We start from the raw sequence: 9,603 nt of genomic DNA, 5'->3' as shown, positions 1-9,603 counted from the left end.
TTTCACTACAGTTGTATGAGTTGAGTGGCATCCTAATTCACTTCTAAAAGTAAAGAGTCTGACACAGGGAGAAGTTAAGTAATTGGTTTTGATTTTATATGCCTACCAAGTCGGAAAGTTAGGGTTGGAAATGGGGACATTTAATTATACCAACCTATCCAGAAATCTAATTTCCACATGTATAATCAGTGTATAAAGTTTAGAACTTTATAATAGGAGTGGCTTATTTATCGTAGAGTTCCTTGGACAAGCTCCAGTAGTCAATACACACTAGGTACATGTTAAAGAATGGTTGGGTGAAAAACATGGGCAGGTGGGTGGTGAGGATACTTTTGGTTATGGAAGAATGTTTGGGCCCCCTACTATTTTAACTCATACTCAAATCTGACAGTTCATGGATCAATGGCTTCTGGATCAACACCAAGGAATTATAAAAACCCACATTCCTCTGGTGGTATGGGAATACCAGATCATTTCCTTCCCTAGTTCAGCATGGTGCAACACTCTGGATGGATTTACTAAAGAAGACAATACTGCCTTTTCCCTCATTTCTCAAAGGATATGGTGTTTTAATTCATTTATCAGGCCTGCAGAACTTTATACTATTCCTTACCTGCAAATGTCAGAACTAAGTGCCTGGAAAGTATGAGTGAGAGGTCAGGGTAACCCTCCCTTCACTTAAGTCCCAACTATAAGTTTGGGTTCTGTCTTAGGTGCAAGAGGTTGAGAATACTTGGACTTTTTTGTTGATTTTACATCAGCTTACTTGAAAATCAGAGGTTGATTTGGAAGGGAAGTCAAGAAGATCAAAAGCTACTAGTCTTGCACAGTTCCCAGTTCTTGAAGCAGGAGTATTATTTTGAAAGAAGCAGACCACTGTCATTATTAGGCCACAGCATTAGAAATTTGACTCAATATTTATTTTCCCAAGGAGAGAAGCAGTAGGAAAGAATGGAGAAATCTAAATCTCCCTCAAAGTGACTGACTTTATTTGAAAAAGTGTGGGGAAGTTGAAGCTTAATCTTCTCTTGAAGATTATAGAAATTTTGATGATAAGTAACAAACATCTGGAGGAAATCATTCCCAAACTTGAAGATAGATCAATAGAGATTATGTAAGAACATAAGAAGAACAGGAAGAAAAATGGATGAATAAAAACAGAAAGAAAAAGAAACATGGAGATAAAGAAGAAACAAAAAATAATCAAAGAAATCATATATGAAATTTTCTGATTTTGATAAAGAATTAATCTAATCCAATAAGCTCAATGAGCTCCAACTAAAATGAATACAGAGATTCACACCAAGATTCTTCAACATGGTAAAGGGTAGAGAAAGAGAAAAATCCTTAAAGCAGCAAGAACAAAAGCAACTGGTCATACACAACAAATCAGTATAATATGAATAGCTGACTTCTCCCCAGAAAAAATTGGAGTCAGAAGAAAGTGGGATGAACTGTTCAAAATGCATGAAGAACAATGTCAAAAAGGAATCTTATCTACAACAAAATTAGCATTATTAAAAGGTAAGATAAAGCATTCCAGATAAACAATAACTGAGAGAATAAATAGCTCACAGTCTTTCTTTACAAGAAACAAGAAGTTCTTCACATTGAAATGAAACTACACACTAGAAAGTAAATCAAATCTACATGGAAAACAAACATAAATAAAAAATAAAAATGAAAAAAGCAAAAGAACACCAGTGAGTTAGCAATGTCATTTCAACAGAGAGTAGAAGTGCATGTTTATTCTCATATCTTAAATGATTTAAAAATAATTTATGTAAAGAAATGTTTTGTTGGGCCAACAACAGGTTGAAATATAATATATTTGACAATAATAGCACAAAGGAAGTAAAGAAAATTAAAGTGTTCTGAGTAAGAAAATGACATCATTTAGTAAATTAAATCAAAAAATTTAAAGGAGAACAAAAACTGTAAATAAAAAAGTTGGTATAAAAACTCTATAAACATGATTGCTCTTTTTCCTTTCATTAGTTTATTTAGTTGACATAAAATTACATGAAGTTATAACAATGTAGAAGAGGTTGGTTGCCGTAGTGGAGTCCTCTGGCTGTGTGTGTGTCTGTGTCTGTGTCTGAGGAGCCGCCGCCAGAGCCGCGGACGGTTTGCTGAGCCAGTTACTGCCCCTGGCCAAGACTCGCGCCGCCGTCATGTCCCGCTACCTTCGCCCCCCCAACACGTCTCTGTTCGTCAGGAACGTGGCCGACGACACCGGTCTGAAGATTTAGGGCGTGAATTTGGTCGTTATGGTCCTATAGTCGATGTGTATGTTCCACTTGATTTCTACACTCCACGGCCAAGAGGATTTGCTTATGTTCAATTTGAGGATGTTTGTGATGCTGAAGATGCTTTACATAATTTGGACAGAAAATGGATTTGTGGACGTCAAATCAAATACAGTTTGCACAGGGAGATCGAAAGACACCAAATCAAATGAAAGCCAAGGAAGGGAGGAATGTATACAGTTCTTCTGCGCTATGATGATTATGACAGATACAGACGTTCTAGAAGCCGAAGTTACGAAAGGAGGAGGTCAAGAAGTTGGTCTTTTGATTACAACTATAGAAGATCTTATAGTCCTAGAAACAGTAGACCGACTGGAAGACCACGGTGTAGCAGAAGCCATTCCGACAATGATAGACCAAACTGCAGCTGCAATACCCAGTACAGTTCTGCTTACTACACTTCAAGAAAGATCTGAAAGCGGAAAAAGAACCAAAGAAGGGCAGTTCAAGCGACCAAAGGGTGGGTGGAAGGTGCTGCAGTATGAATTCTGTACGAATATTTTGACTCTGGTCTGAAAAGATAAATGAATTATCGAAAACTACATGGAATAATTGAAGTCCCTTCGAGTTTGAAAGTAAGCATTTTAGGACAAATAAAAGGAAATTCAACTTTGTACTTGTGGAAACTAATCCCTAAATATGGATAGGTTTATAATGATTCATGGGTAACAGGTCCATAAAAATTATTGGAAACTAGGATGTCTGAATATCAAGGAAGACAGTCATAGTCTCTTACAGTGCCTCTATTGGTCTGTCTCAAACCGAATTGGGTGGGAAAAGGTATGGTCCAATATAAACTTTTTCTTTGTTATCTCTTAAAAGTCAGTTCCATTTATGCCATTATTGGCACGTCTTGCCTTTGTTTATTCTGGTGCCAGTGTTTTCTGCTTGCTTGCTTTGTTGCCATCTGAGTATATTTACTTGTATCACATGCAGTTTACATCTTCTTTAACCACTCTCTTTCCCAGGTAAATTCCAATTATACTTGACATCCAACTGAGAGGGCCCATCTCTTCTCACCTCTTTCATAGTCAGTATGTTCAGCAAATATTTATTGAGCCCTTATCATGGGCAAAGCATTGTACTGGATAATTGGGGAAAGAATGGATAATAATTCCTTTATTCAATAAATGTCTACTGAGCACAATCTAGTGAATTGTTATAATATGGCCTCATTGTTTTGAGGTGTATTATAACAATATTTTACACCATTCATATCCTAATATAATTATAAAACCCAGTATACTATCAAAGATAAGTAATTTTATGGTTTTCTGCCTTTTACAAGTATCTATTTGTTTGCATCCAATTAATACAAATAATAAAAAAATGTTTTAACTTGTAATAAACTGATTTATTGTGTAGTGACTGTAAAAAAACGTTATAACAATGTACTTTTGGGTTTGTAACATTTTTAATATAATTTGTAGTACAAAAATAGCACACAAGTGGAAAAAAATGGAATAGAGCTATACAGGAGTAATATTTCTGGGTATCATTGTAGTTGATTAATTATAAATTTGAAATAGTTGTTGATAAGTTAAAATATTTATGGTAAGCCCTAGAACAAATATTAAGAAAACAATTAAAAATGAGAACAAAAGGTAGCATTATCAGAATCCTAGCTGACTTCAAGAGACTTAGAAAAGCAAAAACGATCCTGATGAAAAAGAAAAAGTATGGAGAACTTGCTTGAATTTCAAATCCTACTACAAAGCTGCAGTAACCAAGATGATTTGGTTCTTACATTAGGATTGACATGTAGATTTATGTAATGTAATTGACAGTTCAGAAATAACGTATATATGTGATCATACTTGTGTATGGTCATGGATTTTTTCAGCAAGAATGCCAAAACCATTCAATAGGAAAAAGAATTGTCTCTCCAATAAATGCTACTGAAATACTTGGATATTTTAATAAAAATGGATGATTCTGGATCTCTGCTATATATAAAAAATTAACTCAGAATGAATCAAAGACCCAAAGTTAAGACCTAATATACAAGATGTCTTAGAAGAAAACATAAGCATACATCTTTATGACTTGGATCAAGCCATGTTTTCTTAGTTGTGGCAACAAAAAAGTACAAGCAATGATGACAAACAGACAAATTTGACTTCATCAGAGTTAAAATCTTCTGTGCTTCATAGGATATCAGAAAATGTTAGCAGACGATCTACCTAATGGGATATAGTATTTGAAAATTATATACTTGTTAAAGGATAGGTATATATAATATATAAGAAGTCATCATGAATCAAAAATAAAAAGACACATAATTCAAAAGAAATGAGCAAAGTATTTGAATATTCAAATCTACAAAGAAAACACATAGTCATCCAGAAAGCAAATTAAAAATTTTACAAGATCATTAACTACAATGAGTTATCACTTTATACCTACTATGATGGCTAAAATAAAATTTAAGATAACAAGTATAAGATGTGGAGGAATTGGAACCCTCATACACTGCTGGTAGAAAAAAAAATTATTCAGTCACTTGGTAAAAATGTTTCCTCAAAAGATTAAATACAGAGCTAAAATATGATTCAGAAATTTCATTTCCAGGTTTTTAGCCAAGAAAATTCAAAATATAAGTCAATACTAAAATGTGCTCAAGGTTGTTAATGGCATTCGTAATAGCCAAAATACATACAGCCCAAATGTCAATCAACTGAATACTGGATAAGTAAAAATCATATATTTATAGAATGGAATATAGTTCAGCAATTTAAAAAAAGAAGTTCTTGTACATAGTATAATGTAGATAAATCTTGAAAACATTATGCCAAGTAAAAGAAGAAGGTCACAAGAGACCACATATTTCATGACTTCATTGTATGAAATATTCAGAGTAGAAAAATAACATAGAAAATACATTAGTGGTTGCCTAGAGTATGGGTTGGTAGGGAGACAGGAGGAATATCTCATGATGGGTATTGTTTTTAAATGGGGAGAAGCTGATGAAAGATGTCCTAAAACTTAATATGACCCTGAATGAAAAGATCCTAATATAATTTTTTAAAAGTAAATCTTGAATTATGCATTACATAGGGATGAATTTTAATGGCATGTGAAATGTACCTCAATAAAATTTTAATTTAAACAGAAGAATATGTGCATGTTGTTAAAAAACAACAAGCCAATAGATTCCACAAGTTGATTTAAATGTAGTGATTCATAAAGACACAAATGAGGAAAACTAGGAAAAAAGAAAAACAAATCCAAATAGCCCAAAATACAGTAAATGCAATAAATTAATAATTCATTCACTTAAAAAAACTATAGGTGAAGTTAGCTTTACTGGTCAATCCTGTCAAAAATGTAAGGAAAAATATTTAGGAAATATAAGGGAAAAATAGTGTAGTATTCACTACACTAATTCATTCAGAGCAAAGAGGAGAAATAAACATTCTCCACCACATTTTATGAGGTAAAATTTATCTGGAGAGTAAACTAACTATAAGGAATAAAAGTTACCAACTATTTTCCTCATGAATATAGACAAATCTTCTTTAAGATGGTATTAGAAAATCAAATATGAAGTGTGTAAAGTGTATAATATAATGACTGATGGAATTTATACCAAGAACGTGAGTTGGTTTCAACATTTGAGCAATAATCAATTTTATTTGCCACACCAACAAAATGAGAGAGAAAACAAATGATTATTAAATGCTGAAATAGCATTTGACAAAAGTCAACATACATTCATTACAAACCAATAAGGAAAATAACTTCCACAAATTGATTTTTATGCCATTTTTTATAAAAACTCACAGCTAAAATAATATTTAAAAGTGAAATAATGAATATTGTCTGCCTAAGATGGAAATTATATAAGGTTATGTACTCTCTTCTATCTACTATTGTACTAAAGGTCCTAGCCTTTTAATGGTGGAAGAATAAATTGACGGCATACAGATTAGAAAAGAAGAAAGAAAAATGCCTTAATTCACAGATGATATTCAAAGGAATATTAAGAATTACTGAACTAAGAAGTTAATGTAGCAAAGGTCACATGTTATGAATTTTGTAATATCCAACCAATTTTATATCAATCTCTGAATAATAAGAAATTACAAATAAAATTACAAAAGCAATAGCATTTATAATAACATTAAAACATAACATATTTAGAAGTAGGGTGAATAGAGCAAGTTATTGCATTGTCTGTAGATTGAAAGCTATTAACTAAAACTAAGTGTGAGACATTTAGAAAGACTTAAGTAAATGGAGCTATATGCCATAGGCATGAATTGGGAGACTTACTGTTGCTAAAATGTCAGTTCTGTCAAAATCTATCTATTGATTCAACACAATCCTTGTCAAAAGTCTGAGGAGCTTAAAAAATATCTGATACTAACATTTTATAAAAGCACAAAGGATTTAAGATGTATAAAATAATTTTGAAAAGAACAAGGTGGAGGAACAGCACTACCTGATTTCCATATTCTCTAACTATACAGTAGTCAAGGTGCTATCATATTTGCATTTAAATAGATATATAAAGCAATTGAATAGAACAATGAGGGCAGAGATCAGAGATATGTGGGTGTGTGCATATAGGATTTTTAGTAAAAGTGTCAAGGTAATTAAATGCATAAAAAATCTTTTCACAAAACAGAGCTGAAACAACTGGACATATACATTAGGGAGAAAAATGATATTTGATACGTATTCTATGTGCAAAAATTTACCTAAAATGGATTGGAGAACTGATAACGTTCAGTTTGAAGAAAGAATAGGAACAAATCTTCTTTACTTTTGGGAATCACAAATTTGGTGGATTAGACATAAAAAAGCAAGAATCTCAAAAGAAAAAAAAAACACATGGGTTTATGAGACTTCAGAACATTTATGTTTTATAAAATGTTTAAAAAGCAGCACAGACCATCGTGGAAGGAGGGTAGTAGCTACACTGCAGGGTGTTATGACTGATTTTTTTGCTCCCTGTGGCTCTACAATGCTTCAACAAAGGTGAACACATTTGGGCTCCCATTGTCCAATTCTTTCCAATGCATCTATTGTAATGATAAATTTAAACATTAAACGCCCATTTATTTTGCTGTATTTAGGAGAGCCAGGTGTTTAGAACTCAGTGTTTTCACAATCCTATTTTATGAGGGATGATTAGTGCAGGGGAACAGAGGGACATTCAAACATTCTTCCTTATCTTTATAAACATGGGTATTAGTTTAGTTCCAATAATTACAATTCATAATTAATTAATTAATTTTAATTTGTATAATTGCAATATGGTTGTGTTCAAACTGAAGAAGGGTATCAAGTTGCACTGAAAATCTCATATTCTTAGACACTGTGAAAGATAATTTATACATATAATTTCATGTAGTATTGATGGAAAACCTTTGAGGTAGGTAATGGTCTTTAAAGATATTGAAGCTGAAGTTTGACTAGAGCCATTTACCTGTTACATGTCTCACACTATATTTGATCCAATGTTGCCCTTTTCAATACTTTTTTCATTATATCATGATTGTGAAATTAGCCGACTAAATTTACTCAACTTCATTCATGAATCAATAATTAAAATCTGACTCAGTGAGCAATCACATGACAAAAGTCACACAATGAACCAGAACTATCTTATTCTTAGAAAGTTTCAAGGTTAGATAAAAGATCTTTCTCTTTGAAACTTCTTAGGCAAATTAAAATCCAAGAAATATCTTTGATTATAGAGTCATAAAATTAGTTAGCTGGAAGGGAAATTGAAAACATTTTAATTCAGTTCCTCCCTGCTAGAGATGAGGGACCTGATGTTCTGAAGTACAAAATGCCTGCGGTCATTTTGGAAGACTAGAGAATTAATGTTACCAAGTTCCAAATTCTGTCCTTTTGCAGTTATCTCAACTGTCTCTAATAATATGCTCTATACAAAATTCATGGGCGAGGGGAAGGCACAGTGATTCCAAGGACAGCAGGCAGTCCTGGTGGCTTTCCTCATCCTGGACCAAGGACAGCAGCAAAGAGGTAATGAGAGTCAACAGCACATTTGCAGAAGTCCACAGGGAAGAGGAGGTGGGCAAACCAGAAGGCAAATGTCATTAGCATCACATGTTAGAGGGACAGCTTATTAATTTTCTTTTAACTTTAGTCACAAGGAACATTGGTAAATAGCAGATCATGTCATGGGAGCCAAGCTGGAACTTGGCAACTTCAGGAAGAAGCAAACCCTTGAAAGAAAGGCTGATTCTTGAGGCAGACATCTCACATCCCTTGGTCTCTCATGTGTAGTTGCTCAGATGAGAGAAGGTAACGTTTTCTGGGATTCTATCAATTGATTCTATGAATTACTGCAAATACTGCAAACACCTCCTCTCTGTAGTTGTATGGTTCTTTCTAATGGTCATAGTTGGATTTAGAGGAATGAGAAAGCTTGTTTTTTTTTCTTTTATTTTCTGAATAGAAAAAAACTTGGGGATTATGTGGCAGACAGAGATATAGGATTCTTCCAGTCCCTACCATGACATCAACCCCACAAACTCCAGTGCCAACTGAGAGAAACCAATTTTCTTGGTGCTCTAAGTCCAGAGGTCTTAACTTCCAGGCAGCAAGAGTGCTACTAAATTGCCAACAGTATTTTCACCCCAACATTTCAAGCATCTCAAGCCCCCAGGCAAGGAAAGGAGTCATAGGCTATGATCACCTGGAAAAATAAGGCTCCTGTGATAAATGGTGCAGGAGAGCATATTTTTGGCTCCTAAATGACTTACATTGGAATCTCCTGAGTAAGTTGGTCACAAATGAAGAAACCCAGCAATCTCATCTAGAGAAAGGCCTGAAACCACGAAGAGGGTTTGTGTCATTATCTCCACCCCACCCGAGTGAAATGCACCTATAACATAGGAGTCCATAGGAAGAAGGCCATATAAAATCAATAGCAGATAAAGATGATGATCACAATCAATTTAGGCTAAAAATCAACTGCAGTCCTAAGGGTTCCAATAATAGCATAAATCTCCTTACAACAACCCTTATCCAGGTGAAAAAAAAAAAGCCCACCAAAATACTAAAGAAGCTTTAAGTAGATCCAAGTGCCCAAAGGGTAGATTGCAGGAGACCAATGGTGCACTTCCCATATCCAACCCCTTTGGGGTTTGGATACTCTCTCAGCTGCTGGTAGTAACTGCTGCCAATGATTCAACAACCCAGAGCTTGGTTTCCCTTGTGGCATTTGCCCTGGCTGGAGATACCCATCTGGATTTCACCCACTTCTTGGGCAGGCCTCATCCAGTGAGTGGGAGACATGAGGGTCTAAAGTCTGTTG

At 34.2% G+C, this 9,603-nt stretch overlaps 1 pseudogene; it reads left to right on the top strand.

The window, feature by feature from the left end:
* The first annotated feature begins 2,174 nt into the window (after window positions 1-2,174).
* LOC143387710 (serine/arginine-rich splicing factor 10 pseudogene) lies at window positions 2,175-2,813 on the top strand (annotated as a pseudogene).
* The last annotated feature ends 6,790 nt before the right edge of the window (window positions 2,814-9,603 follow it).

Source organism: Callospermophilus lateralis, unplaced genomic scaffold (genome assembly GCF_048772815.1).
Source record: "Callospermophilus lateralis isolate mCalLat2 unplaced genomic scaffold, mCalLat2.hap1 Scaffold_6006, whole genome shotgun sequence".
In the NCBI taxonomy this organism is placed as follows: Eukaryota; Metazoa; Chordata; class Mammalia; order Rodentia; family Sciuridae; genus Callospermophilus; species Callospermophilus lateralis.
Note: the sequence above shows the minus strand (reverse complement) of the source record. Positions and strands in the feature narration are given on the sequence as shown.